The following is a 19,918-nucleotide window of genomic DNA, read 5'->3' as shown; positions in this document are numbered from 1 at the left end:
GCAGCATAAAGATTGCTACAAAACTTCACAGTGGCCAAAAGTTAATTAATAAAAAGCAGTTAGCTATTCATATGAATGGCAGGAACAACTTCCAGAGCCATGTGATTATATTTGCATTCAGTGCAGTGCTTAAGATGCCTCGCTGGTGGGCCAGAAGCCCACTGTGCTAAGTGCTGCATGAAATGGGTGAATGGAAAAAGGAGAGAACAAACTCGTAGTGGCAGTTGTCAGCCTGCTCTTGGAGGAACAGTTGTTGCAGTTGAGCCAGTGCCAGTATAATACTTGCAGTGGGAAAAAGAGGGGAAAGAATCACAGCAGCAAGAGAGCATCAGTAAAGCTGTCGCTAAGGGGAAAGCACAAAAGGTTGAGTGCAAATGCTGATGGACTGGAAGACGCCAGGTGAAGGGTTGTATCTGAGAGCAATGGATAATGCTGAAAGAGACATGGTCACAGTTGGAATTTAACAACACAGGGAACAAAGAGATAACATAGTTTGAGGAGTGGCCTCTTAAGTGAGAGGGGAGGTTGAGGCATGGATGCAGACAACAGAAAGACACAAGTGCAAAGAAATCAACACCTATAGGATGGCCTTGTTATCAGCACACTGGTACCCACATCCAAGGATGAGTGAGAGTAGAAAGACAATGAGAAACTCCAAAATTTCTCAGGAGACACAATCTGAGGAGAGTTGTGGCTGAGAGCAGTGTTGGAGCAGCAAAAGGGCTTGGATACAGGGTTATTCCAAAGAGCAGAAAGGAGAAGGGAAAGAAGAAAGAGATAGAGAGTGTCAGAGAAGAAGGGGCATCTTAATGAGAAGCAGGTTTTAGTGGCAGTGACAGCAGAAAAAGCACATCTCTATTAGGGCTGGGAGATGATGGAGAAAATTGTTTGGCTGTCTGCAGTAGGGTTAGACATGGTACAATCATGGAACAGACTGCCAGAGAAAAGAGGTAAAAACTGAGTAGAGAAGCATGCAGGCTGGATGTGTTTCCTTGAGAGGTTACAGAAGGAGAAACTTGTGAGGGCAGCAAAGAGCAGTGTGGGTATAGACAAGTAGCCATGATGGGTCAAATGTCATCAGAGGTGAGACAGAGTAAGGCCGAAGTGGGGTCTGGGTTTGTGTTACTGAGTGAACTGAGAAGTGGGAAGAGCAGCAGACAGAAGTGTGAATGGAACAGAAATCAAAGAAAAGGGCTTAAGTAGAGCAGTCAGGTGACTGCTTTGAGTTTGTAAGTAGAGTTCTTGGGGAGTAACAAAAAAACTAGAAAGCTGAGTGAGTTTCATCTGGGGGAAGAGGGGAGCACTGTGAAAGTTATTGTGGTGCTTGTATAGCCAGAGGGTAGCATTTTGTTTGTAAGGAGAATGGAAGTGGCATAGAGTAAAAAGGGTAATGGAGATTTCTTAGCTGGGGTATGTGACAATTAAACCTGAGGTAATAAGTTATATTTGATCATTTTATTGTAACAGTATGTTTTCTTTCATACTGCTTGTATTTGCTCTTGTGGCAAAATCATACATAGTGACCTTTTCTACAGTCTCCTGTCCAGCACTGAGCTTTTCCAGCTTTTGGAAAAAAGGAACCTGAGTTTGACTGGCCACTCCTCAGTGCTTTCCTGAGCTTCTGGGCTATGGTAGGATGGCTGGCTGTAGTTATTTTTAGGTGACATATAGATTTGCATTTCTTCAGCTGGAATTTCCTTCTTGTTACCAACTATGGTTTTCAACCTTACTAGGTTGTCAATCTCAGATCTTCCCCAAATGCCTGAAACTGTTCTTAAAACCTGCTCTAAAGACTTCTCATAGATCCCACTGTTCATACAGCTTCTTCTCTTTCTGCCTGTAGACCAGCTGTACTGGCTAGGATGTCATTACCAGAATCATCACACCAAATTTCTGTTAACACTCATAAAAATGCATGTTCTGTCAATGACTAAAAGTGTTCATTTTCCTTGCCTTTGTGTTCAGACAGCTTCCTACATTCATACTTTCCTTTTTCTTCTAAATCTTTTGCCTCAGACAGAGTTCATTTTTTGTCTTGCTTTTTATGTTAGAAACACACACCACGTCATTTGAGTTAAACAAAAAAGTCGCCTATTCCTCTTCCCCTACACTGTTTGAATAGAGGCCTGTGTAAGAAGCCCTGCCAGCTTTGAAATGGGAAGGCTGGTATTTTTTTTTTGCTTACATGGAGATCATTTTAATCCAAACAGACTCTCATTTCGAAAGATATAAAGGACATTCCATTGCTTCTTGGGTCCAAAACACTCCTAAACTGACACATTTACCACTTGGTCTCAGTTTGCACAGCACAAAGCACATAAGAGTGCTTTGTCTGCGGTGTTATAATGCTGTTCTTTCAGAAAGCTGATAATTCTCTAGCCTGAGCTTTGGCACGATCTCACTAACAAAGCTCAGCACATGGGCAACAGGGTATATTTCTGAGGGATGCCTTGTGTCAGAGGCCTTAGTTTGTGATAGCACTAAGTGACCCTTGTCCTTTCTACATGCCTTCAGCCAGTGCAAGACAACGTGAGCTACAATCAATCACAAGCATCCCTTGCATGCCAAGACTTCAAGCCCAGATTACTATCATCAACAAATGCTTGAAGAGCCATTACAGGCTAATTGGGCTGCAAACACTACTTTCCTATCTGTAGGAGCGTGAGAAATTCAACCTCAGCATTAAAGGCCAAAACCAAGGAGGGGATCTGCTCAAGACACCGTTTGTCTAGTCCCTAGCTGCTCTCTCCATGTTATTAATTGTAGTCTCTAAAGTGAGCATGGTTTGGATTGGGCAGCAACTGTCAGTCTTCCTGAAGAGAAGAGGTAACTTTGCCCATCCGAGGATAGTTGATAGTTTCTTACCTGGCAGTCGTACTTGTGAGAAGGTGATCCTGCAGCTGCCTCCACAGTCTGCTCCAGCTCTGTGCAGCCCTTATTAACACATATGTGCTGTAGTTGCCAGGTACTTCAGCGTTTGGACCTCATGCAGCTTCTGAACCTTACCAAGTGGGAATGTATTTGAGAATAGAATGGAAGGATTTGGTTGGAGAGCTGCTGAAAGGCCATCTCCCCTTTGAGATGTGTGAGACACCTGGAGACCCCTGCCTGTCATGTAGATGGGGCAAGAAATATTCGTGGAGGATCTGCAACAATGCTCATTCTGAGTGGTGTGGAAATGTGGCTGCAAGACCTTTTAACTGACCTTGCCTAGGAAGAAGTTTGAGCCTAGCTTGAGGGAGGCTGTTTTACTCCTTCACTTCAAGCATTAGTGCATTCTGAGCCATTTTACCCATGTGGCATGGATTTCAACCAGTTCCTAACCTGCTACATTAAATGAGATGACAATCTGGCTTTCAAATGTAAAATAAAATATTTTTTTATCTCAGCCACTCCCTATGATTTAACAATAGATGAATGTGGTTCAAAATATGGATTGAAATGGAAATGAGAACAAATTTTCATAGGCAGGACACCCCAAAACATTGTGTCCCAGAGTGTGAGTTAGATGGGCAGAACAGAGGCCAGAAAACAAAACTGTGTGGAGAAAAGGAAACAACCCTATGGTTCTCTGAAAGGGGCAGTCCCCTCTGACAAAGAGACTCTGGAGGCAGCTGTCTCCCCTGTCTGCGCCATGAGTAGGATGCACTCCTACTTCCTGTCTGAACAGAGAGATAACATGAAAAAGCCACTGTGACATTTGACATTTGTTTTAGTTTCCCTTTTTATAGCAAAACAGTGTGATTCACTGGGGTTCTTCTTGAAAATGGAGAGCTATGAAAAGAAAATTCAAGCACTGGGTTCAGATATGGAAAGGTGACATTCCTACCCTTGTGACTGTCTCGAGAAGGGCTGAGGGTATGTCTGCTGTATGTATGCTCTGTAGTAATTACTACCTCGTCTTTTTTCCAATCATACGTACAAGACAGTTCCCTTATGATTGCAGTACTGCTTCCTTGACCCTTGTTGCACAGGAGTCTAATCTAGGCCAGACATATAGGAAAAGATTGGTGTCTTGGTTTTTGTTCTGGTGCATTTGTTTTACAGTGCTCTGGAGCATGCTCAGCCCATGCCCTCTCCTTTCAAAGCCATGTGAGTGGCAGATGAAACACTGTGGAAGATGGCAGACTTTTATTAAAGAAGCTTACATAGGTAGTCTGCCAGCCAAAGCTTTTGAGCTACATACAGTCCTTTGATGCATATAAAGTATTTAATTTAGCTAAGTAGATCTTAAAGATCTAGTTAAGTCTGGGCTGGGAGACACAGACCTCAAGTATCCCTGACAGGTATGTAGCTGGAGGGGATTTCAGAAATTAGAACAAGGTCATTAAAACTCCTAGTCGTGAGTGATTCTCATATGCAGCATGCATGCCCATCACACAGTACCTCAGTCAAGTTCTTTAAAGACAAGACTGGGTGGGATGAACTGTTCACTGCCCCATGTGCTGAGATTATTGGAGTGAGAAATGACATGACCTGTGTGTGAACATTCCTGTGGTGAAGCTGTGCCCTGTGGCTTCGCTACTGCTGCATTTTGCTTGAGCATGTTGAGACCTGTCCAGTCAGAGCCACTCACAGCCACTCTGTCTTTGTTCCCAGACACATCCTTTGTAACTTTGCCAGAGATTTTCCCTATGTAGAAAAGCTGTGGATATGTGCATGGAACTACTGAAATGTTTCATCAGTGTGGAACAAAGCAGGAAGCTGATGAGCTCATGAAATTATTGAATACTTTAAGTTGGATGTGACCTCTTGTGGTCCACCCTCTTTCTGTAAGCCAGGCTGGGCTCTGAGCAAAGCAAAATTGATCAGGTCTTTGTCCTACTGGGTTTTCAAAATCTTGAAGGATGTAGATTCCACAACTTAGCTGGGCAACCTGTTCCACCATGTTCTTCTTTCTGTGTTGGTGTGTGTGTGTAGGCAGAGAATGCGGGTGGCAGCAGGAGGTGGAGGGAGTGCATGCAGAGGTGTGTGTATGCTTATTCATGTACAAAGCTGTGTTCCCAAATTCTGCACACTGCCACTGGCAACCAGGGCAATAGATGGATGGCTTTTAAAAAATCTTCACATTAAGCAGAATTGCATGTTGTGATCAATGAGATGGTTTTTTAGAGAATATGCTTTTAGTTTGGGATTAGTCTTGCAGTTATGCAAGGATTCACTGCTTTTAAATAACTGGAAAAATTAGTGTCTTGAATCTCTTTCACATTTAGATCTATTGTCAGTTTATTAAATTCAGATTTATTGCTAGCTTTCCTAGCCAAAAAATAGCTGTTAGCACACTATAACAGAGCATAAATTTGAGTTCACTGAATCAAAGACATTATTAAAGAAAAAAATTACTTAATGACCTGTCTGATCTAATAAATCTTGCCATTCGCATGAAACAAAATGACAAGAATTTATGTCCACTAGTTGTGTAAAACAAAGGCAGTCATAGTGGTTGGGTTTTGAAATGGTTTCTTCAGCCAGCTGGTCTTTACTGTAGAATCTTGTAGGTAAAAATAAGGTAAGGATAGAAATGGCTGACTAAGCTGCAATTGGGATGATAGACGCATCTTCTTTGGTAGCATTAAAATCAAAGTAGCCAGATGGTTTGAGTCTTCTGAGGTTGTCTGTGCACCACCATGCTTCATGCCTGGCAGAATCCTGTAGACAAAAGACCTGCTTTAAAACTGCAGGCTTACAGTGTGAAAAGGAACTAATCATAGGCCACATTCAGGAAGGCCTGTTTAACAGTCTGACATGAACTTGCTGACCAGCACTAGGTGCTGGTAAATCTGTAAAGTGACTTTTCCTCTTGTTTATCCATGAATAATATCTGAGTGAGTGAAAACGTCTGAGCCTAGCCTGCCCACCACTTGCCTTGCAGCTGCTGCTTCTAACTGCTGCAGTGGCCTTCATTTGTGGAAATAGAAACCGCCTTAATGACAGCCTCTTCAAAGCCTGGCTGAAATTTGCCTTATGCTGTGCTCTGACCTTCAGTGAGACAGCGAAGAGCATGGAGTTGTCAGTTCCCTCCTGTCCTTGGTGAGCTGCCACTTGCATGGCACACAGGTTCACATGCACTTTTCTGGAATGAAGTAAAAAGAAGAGAATGCTTTTGCATCTGCCACGTACTTTTGCATTTACCAAGCTCCTACTGTTCATTGTCAAGTCAAATAATTAGCTTTGTACTTTCACCATTAGGTTTGATTATACAAATATATAATTCAAATTTTTTAAAATATGTGTGTATAGATATATATATGCATATTATGTTGTATATAAGCAAAAAGTAATTCTGAAGACCAGTTTCAGTTTAGTTGCAAAGCTTACATATGCCTAGAAAATTTCATACACCCATGGGCCATGCCTAAACTTCAGAGTCAGGCATGTATTTGTTCAGACTCAGACATCAGTCTTGTAACAGATGCCATAGAGAATCAAGCGAGTCTCTTCTGTTCTCCTGGAACAGCATTGCCCCAGGGCCATCCTCGAAGGCATCAGTAGAGACCCAAGTTTCTTTGTTTGATTCAAAGCATATCAGCATAGTTTCATTGATTGAAATGTACTTTGGTTCCATTCATTCCCACTCATGTAGTGCTCCCTCATGACAAGGCCTTGTAACTATGGCTCAAGCATCACTGTTTCTGCTGTCACATCTGGGCTGAATTATCCCAGGAGCATAAACACTCCAGGATGGGTTTCCTAGCACAGCTTCAAAGTGGGCATTCCCATGACAGCATTTCAAAGCACTTTCCTTTTTTTTTCTCCCCCCAAATTCTGAAATTTCTGAGCAGCACAGTTATTCAAAAGCAAACAATGTGCAGCCTTCAATGACTTCATTAAACTAGACCCATGGAGCTTTAGCACCCTTCCCATTTATTCCAGGCTTTACAGCCTTCAAGGAGACTAATTCATCACAATCTCTCCTCAGGACTTCTCTGTGCGTGTGTATGCCAGTGCCTGTGCCTGTGTGTGTAGGAGTGATGTGCCTGGAATAAGGGGTAATGGCAAATCAAAGAGACGGGATCCGCTCAGAGGGAAAATGAGAGAGGAAGTGAAACAGTTTTGTGAAGAGTCACAGGAGGTAATACTGAGCTCATCAAGACTGGGAAGAAAGAGGAAGCAAGTGGATGACTTCGGTTCAGGGAGATAGTGCAAAAACGTCTCCACTTTCCTCAAGAGTGCAGGCTTTTTGTCTGGATGATTCCTTGCAATAGCTTTATTGCTTCTAAGGCAGGGCATCCCCCATTTGCCCTCTTTGCTTCCCTCTATACAATGCTGTAGGACATTTGGGAGCAGAGGAATTTTCCACCCATGAGAAAAAAGCCCAGATGGCCTGGCAATGTTGAATTCCCTTGCCTCAGGGGCTGCATTGCTGTGTCTTTTCTGGTGATAATATGTCAAAATGCAAATATAGTTGGATTTCAGGCCCCCATGTGGAGCTTTTGCCTAGGAAATGTAGCTGATGCTCACATCATACTTTCATGTATTTATTTTTGTTGGTAAGTTTGAACATATTTTCCTCAGCCTGTGGTTCTCTCCCTGCTGGTTGTACACATGTAGTGAATAATTCATTCCTGAGAATATAATTTCACTTCCTTAGTCCTGATGTTTTTCTTCTGCATATCCAGATGTGCTGCTCCATTAGTTAAGTTCTTCTAATGTTAACATTAATGATAACTGGATTTGCCACTGATGGCAGCTGCATTTGCCTGGTTCAGCTCAAGGTTCTATCAGTGGACATCTGTGTGCCTTGAAAGCATGCGCCACAGGCAGAGATGTGATTTTAGGGTTATACTAGCTCTGTCTGTTGGCAGTTGTGCAATAGCAGACTTTGGGGAAAGAGACCAGTTAGTCCTCTGTGGCTTTCTCATTTAAGGTTAAGATATGGCCAACTATAGAACTGATAGAAAACTCATTCAGGTCAGTGTTGTCTTTTCCCAGTTAGTTCCAGCATACCTTCCCGTGTTTGAATGAGGGAGGGCATATCTAAAGTTGTGATACATGGGAGGGCAGGGCAAGCAAATACATTTTAGGAACTAACTGCTATGAGTTTTCAGCTGGTGGAAGTGAAGATGAGCATCTAAGTTTTTGAAAAGGCATAGCCCAGCATCTGGTCCATTTAGGTCTCTCCAGCCCTTTGCTGGAGCATCCATAAATCTTCACAGCGCCTTGTCACTGGACATGGGCTCCATCAAGCAGGGTGCCAGCCATAGATGGCTTCTAGGCTCACCATGCCAGCAGCACCACATGGGGAAGTTGACAAAAGAAGAGATCTTCCATGCAGGGAGACTGTTGGGCAGATCTAGAAAGGAAGAAGTTGCTGCCCCTGAGGGCCAGAAGATCTGAGAGCTTTCCCCCACCACGGAGGTTTGTCTGGCTGGGCTTAGGGACAAATTAAAGAAAATGCATCTGAGAGGTCCCCGTCTTCCTTTGATGGTCTTGAAGAAAGAACTCCCAGACCACTCTGGCCCTCTTGAACCAGTCACTGGTTGTTGTTCTCCTGTTATAAAAAAGAATGCTCTCACAAATTAGAAATAGACAGCCCCCCCCCAAGCCATATTAATTTCCTTTATTTATTCTAAAAGTTAAATGTGCAGCAGGATTTCCAGGTACATACATTTAATAATGTATAGATGTATACTAAAAATATATTGTTAAAGCTTGATTTTTTTTGTGCATGTAAGATTGCTGTTTCTGAGAGAGGAGGCATATGGGATATAAGGAACATACTGTGCATGAAACATGAGTAAATGAAGAGTTTTAAGACTTACCAAAAGGCTGATCCGTACTCATGGGGTGATCTTTAACTTTTAATGAAATAAAGCTCTCATCCAGAATTATCTAGTCCTCTAGTTAACAAAAACCACTGGAAATGAAAGGAGAAATGTAATGTGTTTCAACAAGAGTGCACACAAGCTTTGTGGGTAGCAGTCTGCTCTGGCCCTGGGAGAAAGTGTCTGGTGGATGCAGAGTACAATAAACATCTGTAGAATTGTAGAAGTACTGGCAAAGTCTCAGCTGCATCCCCTACATTCACCCTCACTCTTTGTGTGTCTCAGTGAATTGAGGTGTTGTCTGAGGAAAAGTGCTAGAAAAAAGACTGTCGCAAGAAAGATATGTGACAAATTGAAAACATCATCAGGTTTCACAAGCTTATACCACTATTCCAGCCACTCAGCCTATCTAAAGATTCTTGCTTGCTTTAAAAAAAAGAACCTCTATTAAGACATCTGACTTATCAGATTGTCCATGCAAAATATTCAACAGAGTAGGGCTTTGCCTTTCGAATCTGGCTTACACACTAAGCTTATGACATACTTGAAGACACCCTGTACATCACATAATTCATTTGATATGGCTCCATTTAGACTGTCTCACACCCAGAGACACACAGTTGATCAGGTGCTGAATATGCATTATACCAAGAGGGATTGCAGACATGTCACACATCTAGACAGCCTCCAAAGAATAAGTGATGAAAATTGCATGCAAGGTCAGATGGGGGAGCAGTTGGATCATGGGCAGCAATTAGAACATCAAGAGAGGAAACAAAACATTCTTGTTGCAGGTCTCCTGTGTGGTTGCAGTTGATCTGTGAAATTCAGGTCACTTGCCAGGTTTGTGTTGCTACATTAAACAGCATTACAGGAGAAACAACATTGTACTGCACAAGGCTTAAAAATGAAGTTTGTTGCAATACAAAATGACTGTGAGAGCCAAAAATGAAGAAAAGGGACATGTAACCTTTTGAAATAAATATATGCTCTTCATTTCTAAGTTAAAAGCAAAACCAACTGGGAGGAGAGTTTAAATTTGCCTTGCCCCCCCTTTCTGGGAGAAATTCTGACAGTTGATTGGGGGGGCCAAAACCTGGGCCAGAAATGATCACAGTTAAACTGAGAAGCTTATGCCGAGCCAGAGTGTATCCAATGGCAATCAAGCAGTAGTAAAGGAATTTAAAACAAAAACTTCCAAAAAGAAAAGAGAAGCCAGCTGTGTCCACTGAGCATGGCATTAAGGGAGAAAGGCTGTGAAATTGGAAGACTCAAAAAATGGTGTAGCAGTGTGTGCAGGGCTGGGTTTCCGAGGGGACCTGACGGCAGGATGCTGCCCTCACAGCAGGGAGGGAGAACAGGAGTGCGGGCTCTGTCCGCTCCTCGCAGTTGAGCGGGATCACAAATAATAGATTATAGACATCTGCCTGTTTGATGTGGGTGTGAAATTCTAAATTAGCTAACAAAATGGTGCTTTGTATTAATAACATGCATGCAATTTAGTCTGTAATTTCCCTGAGAGAATGGCAAAGTTAAATAATTAATCATGCCTCAAAACAGGATTATTATAGGGATTAAGAGGAAGAAATATAGCTGCTAAAATTAAAAAAGGAATGTAGAAACAATGCCTCCAAACCATGGCTGTTGTACATAGCATTTTACATGTTAGTTAAACTAGAAACAGCTGAAAATGAGTAATCTTGGATGCATCTATTAACCTCCCTTTTTAGTGAGGAGACTGATCTCTAAAACATTGCACAAAGATCAACTGATGCTGTTGTTAATCATTCCTAAAGTGTCTGTGTCGGGGAAGTTTGGAGCATCTTCTCCTGGGGAGAAGGATGGGCTTTAACATGTTTTTCTTAGGAATGCACCAGGTCATACTTAATTTTTTTGCATTGATTTGAGTGGATCTGTTGATCATTTTTTGTTTCCTCGGAATAAATACGCATATTTCCTTTGTGTTAATTTAACCCCTCCGATCTGTGCTGTTTACTTGACTATTCACTTCATGTTTATCTTTCAGTATTACCTCATGTATCACTTGTTTTTTTTACTGACTTTTTTTTTAATATATTTCAGTGAATCTGAAAACAGTTTTTAAAATTTCCCAAATGGGCAAAAACCAAACAAGATAAATATAAATCCAAGATGAATCAAAACCAGTTACAGAACAGGTAGATTCGAAAGCCATAATGCTCAGGTTATGCAGTCAATGTGCATACTTCCCTGTTCTGGCCACTTTGTCTTTACTTCTTAGCTCTGTTTACTTCACAATGACAGATAAATATTCCCTGGTGTCTTGTACTTCCTACAGAGTGGATCATCCATTCAGTACATGTAATTCACCTCCAGCGTTGTAAAGAACAACAGCAGAACAAATTTAATTTGTGGTATATGTCTCTAAAAGGAAAGCATTTTTAAAGGAGCACAAAAGGGAAGACACTGGATTTGGTGAAGGCATGTACCAGTTAACCCATGGAAGTCTCTCTTGCTCACATTCAGAAATTACACCATAGATACTCACAGTTGCTTGAGCAGCTGCATGCACGAATTCTTCAGCAATGACTGAAGTCAGTGAAAGTTTTGCCATTGATTTCAATGTAGCCAAGATCCCATGCTATGTTTCCCAGGGCGTTTCTTTCCTCCCAGATGTAAATCTCTAGCATTTACATTTGCAAAAACAGTTTTATGCAGGGAGCAGAGTGTCAATAATGTCGGTTCTGACTTTTAGATAATAGAATGTTTCCAAGAGAAAAATGCATTCGACTCAGAGCAATGTTAATTCTGAGCATACTCATATGATCATAAATATTGGAGGTATTTGTCATGAAGACCAATAGTTATTTTTCCAAATTGATCTGTGTGGCCCAAAACACAGGAAGAAGAAAGGATCTGCCTGGTACATTGCTGTCTCATTACTTGTGCTCATGCCCAATTCTGTTTTGAGCATGTTCCTCCCCTCCTGAGACCTGTGCTGTGTAGTGGGAGCTCACACATGTGACAGCTGCATGCTGGGTGCAAGGGCTCTAGAGGGGTAAAAAAACAAGGTAAAAAAGGGCTCTAGCAGGATAAAAAACCAGAACAGTCTTTTACCTACCTTGTGACAAAGCTCATCTAACCAGCATCAGTGAACAGGATGGTGCAGTCTCATATGTAGGTCCATCTACCTACAGTATGTCTCTGGAAACGTTTTTCCCCAAAGAGAACGTTTGTTTTACGAATCAGAAGAGTGTAAGAGAAGAACTCATTCAGCTGTCACCACCTAAAACTGCACTTTAGTGTATGCTAGTGATCTCAGCTTCCTCTTTAACTAATGCAGAGGAACAGGAGACAATTCTGCAGCTCACTGTCTAACAGCTGAGAAGAGCCAACCCCTGGAAGTACCTGTTTTTCACTATGGATTCCAATAAATGAATATTTGATTTCAAGATCTGAGTGGGCCAAGTAATTTTGATTTCTGTTACTGCATGTATTTGAACTACTTTGCAAGGTTGTTCCAGATAGCTCTTCTAATATTCTTTGACAGGTCAGAACACATCCTCTTTAATTATTAATCATATAAGCAAGAAACGTTTTCCATAAGGTAGCATCTCTAGGAAAAAAGTTTTCCCTTTGCTTGTGTACCATGACAGGCCAATATCACAGGCCCAGAGATGTCATGTCTTAAAACACCTAGTTTGGTTTACAATAATTAAGTCAATATCATATATTATGACTAAATTTCTCCATCATAATATGATCAAGTTGAGTTAATACCCTGAATTATTCATTTGATTATTGCAGTTCCTAAAGACCTGGCTTTGGTATCAGATACATTCACCTCAGAAAACTTCTATTAGTAAAATCAGTTGAAACCAGCAGGAACAGGTCATTGCTTCACGTGTAAAACAAATCAGCTCTGTGGAGTTTTAACAGTGTACTAGAATATATGATAGTTATATTTCCTTTCCAACATTTGGTTGCAATAAATTTAGGCGCTTCTATTAGAATTTAGTTTTTAAATTACTTAAACTATTATTCCTGATTTCCATTATTTCCCACCAGTGATCTTGTCTGGTCAGTGTTCACATTTCTTTCTCCAGTCCACAAGACCATAGTGTGTTTTTCCCCTCAAACAAATTGTTTATAGTTTCTGGAAAAATCAACTTTCTTATCAATCCTGTTAGCAATATGGACAAATCTGAACGTCCCAATATTCAACAGAAAAGCTGAAATCAATCAGTGACTGTCACAGATAAGTTTGAAGGGGAGAACTACTACATGCTCCAGAAGAGAGATATGCAGAAAATTATGCCCCTTGACACTGATTGATTAAAAACAGATCCCAAGAAGTTCTAATGTGATTCAGTCTCCTAGTTCTGAATGGCTTGTAGCAACACTTTCTTAGTTATTCACACACTGAGCATGATGCCATAAACCAGATCAAAAAGCGTATTTGTAACAAGATCTTAAAACTGACCTGTCAAATCAAGGGAAGAATTGTTTGTTCATTTTATCCTTTTTTGGCAGGAGTCACCTGTTTCATTAGTATATGAACACATGTCCAGCCTTTCCATGACCAAGTTCTTTGTTCAAGGTAGAGCCAGTCTGATTATTGCTACAATCATTTCTTGCTGCACAGTTCCAACTGTTTGCCACAGAGAGACATGGTGGGGGCAGATTCAGCTTGCAGATTTAGACTTTAAAATTTAATCTAGCTTTGCAGCTCTTCAGCTGACCAAATGTAGCAGCTGAGTTTTAGGTGTGTTTTAATAGCCCTTAAGTTTCCAGTGACTGCAGTGGCATCTTGGACAGATGTGAAAACCTAGTATTAGATGTCTTAATGTGAATCCAGATTTCTCATTGGATACTGGATAGAGTATTGTACAAAGAAAAATATCCTTCATGCTATTTGCTTCTTCAGTTCTAGGTCCAGTGCATGCCCTGTCTCAAAGGACTAGTTCTCAGCAACCAGAGTACTCTTAAGCAGGTGCTGGTGCTTACTTTACACCTAGCTCCCATCTTTCCATGTGGGTATGGATGGGAGATGGAAACTACCTTTGGGTTTCCACAAATTCTTGTGGTAACAGAAGACCTGGCACCCAGATTCCTCATGCCTGACGGAACCAATGTTTCAGCTCTATTACTTTGTTTATTTATTTGTTTTCCAGATTCATTAAGTTCACTCTGTAGTTTCAGGTGAGCAGGAATTTTCCCATGTGAGGCTGGAATGGGCTGAGCTGCATAGTGGGTATGACCACAGTGTTCCTCTAAGACTAGAGATTTTAAGCCTGTGTCTTTGGACAGAGCCTGGAGTACCCATTACTTGATAAGAAGAAAGGGAGATGTAGGCAGGGTTCTTTTCCAAAATACCCAGGGGAAAAGAGGTATTGTTATAGACGCTGCTCTTGGTTCCTCAATAAACTAAGCATGCTTTTTGGAGGACACCCTTGTTGATATTTGGTCTATGCTTTTTGCTGTCAATAGAGACTCTTAAATCACCATTTATTTTTGTGGGAGCTTTGCTGTCGGATTAAGTCTTCCAAAGGGCTTTTCAGTCTTGTGCAAGAAATTAAATTCCAGCACTTTCTTTCCTTCCCAGCTCTGCTCTGAAAGTTGGATTTCACAGTAACTGTGCAGAACTGCATCTGTGGGGCAGGACTCTTTCAAAGGCTTTATTTTTCTGACTCATATTCTGTATAACCTTCTTACCCCTCACAAGGTTTGGCAGAAATGCACATTTTGAATCCCAGCCCAGCATTCCAGGGAGATGGATAGCCCAGAAGAGCAATTCCCAAAGTTAACGTGCTAATGCGACTGCTGTCAGCACTCAGAGTTTCTTGTAAGGTTGCTGGCATTGATCTCACCAGCTTTTTAATTAAAGACACTGGTCAGTAAGGAACAAGTTTTGACCACCAGCCAGTCCTGGTCTATGGCTGAATGTCAGTAGGTTAGAGCAATACACCCTGAACAACTACAGTAGTGGTAGAAGTGGGCTGAGAAAAATACCCCAAACAAATAGCATAGTGTCATGGAAGAATTTCCAAACCCTGAAGCACCTTAGATGGTGGTGTAAAAATCAATAATGGAATGCGAAATGCTGGATCCGTGTGAAACTGAACCAGAAAATGTATTTCAAAACTTGCTGAAGGGAGCAGTCAAACAATAACAGGGAAACGTGGGCAGATGGAAAAGGCTTCCCATGTCTCTTTTGTATGTTTCTCTATCAAAATGACAAAGGACCAATTGTCTCCAAGGAATAGTAGTTGCAAGCTTGGAATGCATTAAAAAACGATCAGTAATACTGGGATTGATATATATGTAAAATGTGGTGTTTGTGCTTTAATTCCAGTCTGTTTCCTTATGCTCAAAGTAGCATGCAACTTTAAATGCTTCGTTGGGTTTCTTTCATCACTATGTCAAACCAGGGATGAATAACATGTTCTTAGAGGCTGGGTTCTACAAAATGAACATCACTCCTGCACTTGCAAGTGCCCTTATTCATCTAATTGTACACCTTAATGGAATTTTACCATCTAATCTAAATGAATCAAGTTGGAAACTACAGTATCTTAGAAGATGAATATCTTCTGTTATCTTCCTCTTAGAAGATGAAAACGTCTGTTCAAATTTCATTTGAAATAACATGACAGGACATCTTCTTGCAGTTCTTATTTACCTTTTCCAGATCCTAATGTGGCTAATCAATCTAAAAGGTGCATGAATCTACCTTGTGTGTTTTACAAAACATATCCTTACTTTACAAGGTAATTTGCATTGCAACACCTGCCTATGACATGCAGTGAAACATGCATACAAGTCGTGGAATCTAAGGATCATCCTCTCCAAAGAATGCTCGATGGAAAATCTGGCACTTGATCAGATTAAGTGGTTAGCCCAGTTTTAACCAAATTGCACCAAATACTGTGTGCCTGCCATGGTGTTCCTCTGCCTTCTGTGCTGGAAGGGTCTGGCCATGTGTAGAGAGGTTGGTGGTCAGTGCACTTGTTCAGCCATGGTACTCAGGTGTGAGAGAGGCTGGATGGTGTGGAATGGATTCTGGAGAGACAAGAGGAACTAAGAGCTGGCTGAGGGTCAGGCACTGGAGAGACCATAGGTCTGGAGCTGCTACCAAAGCGATTTGTTTGCTTATGTGTGTGTGTCTGTGCATGAGGCATCAGGGAAGCAGGGGGATCCAGGGGCCAGCTATTGGATAGTCTGAGTGTCCAAGGGGGATCTGTAGTTGAGTGTATATGTGTGTGTATGGGTATCTGTCAGAGAGGGTACCAGCAGGTGGAGGAGAATGGTGGTCCTCAGGCACTTGTGCGTGCAGGTGCAAGCAGCTAAGGTCACCAGGGATCTAAGTGCCAGCTACTGGATAAACTGAGTATCTGAGGAGGGGTCTATATTGCATATATCTGTATATATGCATGTGGCACTGAAGGACATGGTTTAATGGTGGATTTGGCAGTGCTGAGTTAATGGTTGGACTGGATGATCAAGAGGTCTTTTCCAACTTAAATGATTCCATAATTCTATGATCGTATGTATGTGTCTGTGTGTGCACCTTTGGAATACATGCTCAGCCTTACTACTGGCAGGAGCTGGGGACACAGAGCTGCAGCAGCTTTCCCTCTGATGGGTTTTGGGTAACCCCTAACACAGAGTTTGCCCTGTTCATCTTAAACAAGTGAGTTTGCCCAGTCTTTTATTTTGTGCATGGCATCCCTGCTTGCATGTTGTAGAAGTTTTGCAGAAAGCAGTCAAACATGGAATTTTAGCTCAGAATCACTTCCAGAAGAGGAGAAAGAAATCATTTGGGAGCTTCACAGCCATGGGCTTCTTGCCTATCTTCTTATAGCAAAGAAAGTGGATTAGGAGCCCATGCTAAAGTGAAACAAAAGCTTAAATTTAAACACTACCCATCCTGGGCTGAAAGCACTGGGAAGTTAGGGTTAAAGACTCTCTGTGGTTGCCCACAGAAAGCTAAATGTCATGTTCAGGTGACAGTCAGGACCTACTCTGCAGTGAAGACACTTCAGAAATTTGGGGTTTTTTTGTCCTGAAAGCTCCTCAAAATCCATAAGTCACTGTCATTTCAAGTATATTGATCCAGTGCTGACATGTGTTGTTTACAGAGACTGGAGCAGGCACTGACACTAGCAAAGACAGATCCATATTACTGCCTCAGCCAGTCCTGTGTGTAACATGTCAGCTGGCACATGTTATGGCCATGTTGTAAAAACTCACCCTCTTTCCCAGGTCTGACACTCCTTTGCTGAACAAGACAGCAATATCTTCCCAGGGACCCTGTTCCTTGGGGTTATACAAGGCTTCAGCAGGCACAAGCAAATACAAGTGTTGTTACCTTCAGTCTTCATTTTCACAGCTCTGCTCTCATGATGTTTAGTGTTTTCTCTCAGCTGTTTTGCTAGTACCAGTCAAAAGAAAGATCACCACAGCTGATTAGGCCCTGGTGTAGGTAGTCCAGCATCCTTGAGCAAGGGCTTGATTTTAAATTCTGAGGCAAAATATGAAGTATCTCCTGTATGGATGACTCTGTCCACCAGAAAACATCTTTTTTCTTGGAAGTCACTGCTGGCTTACACTGTGAAGTATAACAGGTGGCTATCTGGTTTGGGTAGATGCATGTAGATGCATTACACCTATTTAATATTTAATCTAAGTTTGGTTAACACATGCACTAATTTATGAATGGAAATCAGACAAGGATTTTGGAAAACAGCCTGGTTTTAACCACATAATAGCTAACCAAATGGCCAGCAACAGAGTTTTCAGAGATCTTTGTCAGAGAAGAAAAATGCTTACAGTGGAACTAAACTTACTGAAGATAATTCTTATTAGTAGCAACACATCCTTTTGTGTTTCACACTCAGGAGCAAGAGCAGACCAAAAGAAACCTGTCTCACTCAAGTCACTCTACTTGTCTTTTCAGAACAAAGCACGTATGCCCATTTTTCAAATATCCAACGTATTTCTCCTTCTCTTCACGGAAACAATTCCTTCCTCCCCCAGAAAAGCCTATCAAAAACCCCTCATCCCCAAACAGAAACCTGGTACTAAATGATCAATAAAATACGCACATAAATGTGTGGCTTATTACATTTTATGCTTCATCCTGAAACCATTATAAAAGTTCTTACAACATTTTGGCAGTAATTTCTAAAAAGCTGCTCTGTATTGGAGAGGGAGCATATGCACCATGTGATATGACATCTGCCGCAGTAAGTAAGCTTTTAATTGAATATTTGAGGAAATAAACATGTAAAACCCATGTAACTTGATGTCAAATAAGTTATTGTTGCCTCAAGGCTTTCTTGATTTTTTCCATTTTTATTTTTGGCAGGAAAGTTTGAAATATTGTACTTATTGGAGACAGGAGCACTTCACATACAATCGTCCATCAGGACAGAAAACATAACGTTGCTTTATTGTTGCTACAGCAGCCCCTCCCAAATCTTGGCAGTTATCAAAGTGGCATTTGGGATCTGAGATTAACAATGTCTCTGCTCACATCTAAATATATATATTGAGCGCACAGTGGAAGAAAGGGAATTGACACACATTCAATTGACTGCTGTACCAGTACTAACTAGAAACATCTTTCTTACATTAACTCTGTGTTTCTTTTTACTCCTGTAACCTTTCACAACAAGCAGTGTGGTGCTTTCTCTCTCCCTCTCTTTCACACATACAGGTGTGCAGCTCAGAAGGGAGCAGTGTTGATCCATCCCTCCCTAGCCTCACCATCTTTCATTGCCTCTCCTCTTTGTTTTCCCCTGTGCTGCACACTGGCTTCAGGTGGAGCATGTGAACACAGCCAAAGACCAGCTTGTCAGCAGGGAACACAACCCTCTGAAAAGACCATCCTAGGTCACTTTTCAACTTTTCCATTCACCTACAGTAGTCAGTTGTTTTTTATGTGCTCAGTGAGACACCTGTCAGTGCAACACACTTTGGTCCTGTGGCAGGATAATAGATCTGGTTTTTCTCAGCCGTTCAGTGTCTGGTGGTGCTGAAGATTTCACAGTCTCGTTTGAGTAACGTGTGCTGGTGGCACCTGAGGGTCTCCTTGGGCAGTGTGCTCCACACTGGGAGTTCCCTTTCTCTTTGAGCTTTCTCTTTGAGCCTTTTCCAACTCACTCACAATGATGTCAAAAGTGATGGTCTGTGCAGCTTCTTACAGGGTGATTCCCTGCATCATCGCTGCATTTATATCTGCATGGCAAATCTGCACAAACCCATTTGAATTAATTCAGTGGTAAGATTTTGAGAGACCCGAGTGCTTTACTAAAAAATCCCCGGGCTCTTGATATTTTAAGCCTACTTCTCACTTCATATGTGTTATCTTATTTTGTTGTAATTCACTTGGGCCAGGTCTGCTCACTTAAGAGCACTATAAACTTTGATTTCTACAGATGCAACAGGAGTGAAAGCCTGGACCAAGGGAGTTCCTCTTCACATTAATTATGCCCTTCTGCCATAGAATTTCCTCACCCATATTTAGCATGGATTTATCTTTTACAAGTCCGTAACACTTACTGATCATGAACCTAACATCTCCTACCTGTTTAAGAGTTGTCACAAGTAGACATTCAATTTTTTCACTGAGCTGTGAAATTAGAGGGCACTACCAGGCACTCACAGAACATCAGACTGTGATGGCTCAGTAACAACAAAAGAAAGAGACTCACTGCAGACAAGGCATGTCAAGCAGTTAGATCAAGGGCAGGTGAGGCACTGGTTAGAGTTCTCTGGAGCAAGGTCTTAGTCCTGCAGCAGGATCTCAGTATGCTCAAAACATGCAGGATCTCCTTGCAGAAGAAAACATAGGGAATCTGTCAGAGCTTCGAGGAGGCTTAACAAGATGACTGACTTCAGTTTGAAAATGAGAAACCTACACACTATGGTTCCCTCTGTAGTATGTAATTGGTTATGAAATTCCATCTGTTTTGCTTCACTTCGTATTTTCAACTAGGCTGATAAGCTTGTAGCAGGGTCACATGCGTGTTCTGGAAAAGCAATTAGGTCTAGAGGATTTGGTAAGTGGGTAGGTGGAAAATGGGTATTTTTAGAATCACAGAATCATAGAATGTTTAGGGGTGGAAGGGACCTTAAAGATCATCTAGTTCCAACCCCCTTGCCATGGT

This window comes from Corvus brachyrhynchos, unplaced genomic scaffold (genome assembly GCF_000691975.1).
Source record: "Corvus brachyrhynchos isolate BGI_N302 unplaced genomic scaffold, ASM69197v1 scaffold409, whole genome shotgun sequence".
In the NCBI taxonomy this organism is placed as follows: domain Eukaryota; kingdom Metazoa; phylum Chordata; class Aves; order Passeriformes; family Corvidae; genus Corvus; species Corvus brachyrhynchos.
The sequence above is the reverse complement of the archived record's forward strand: the minus strand, read 5'-3'. Positions refer to the sequence as shown.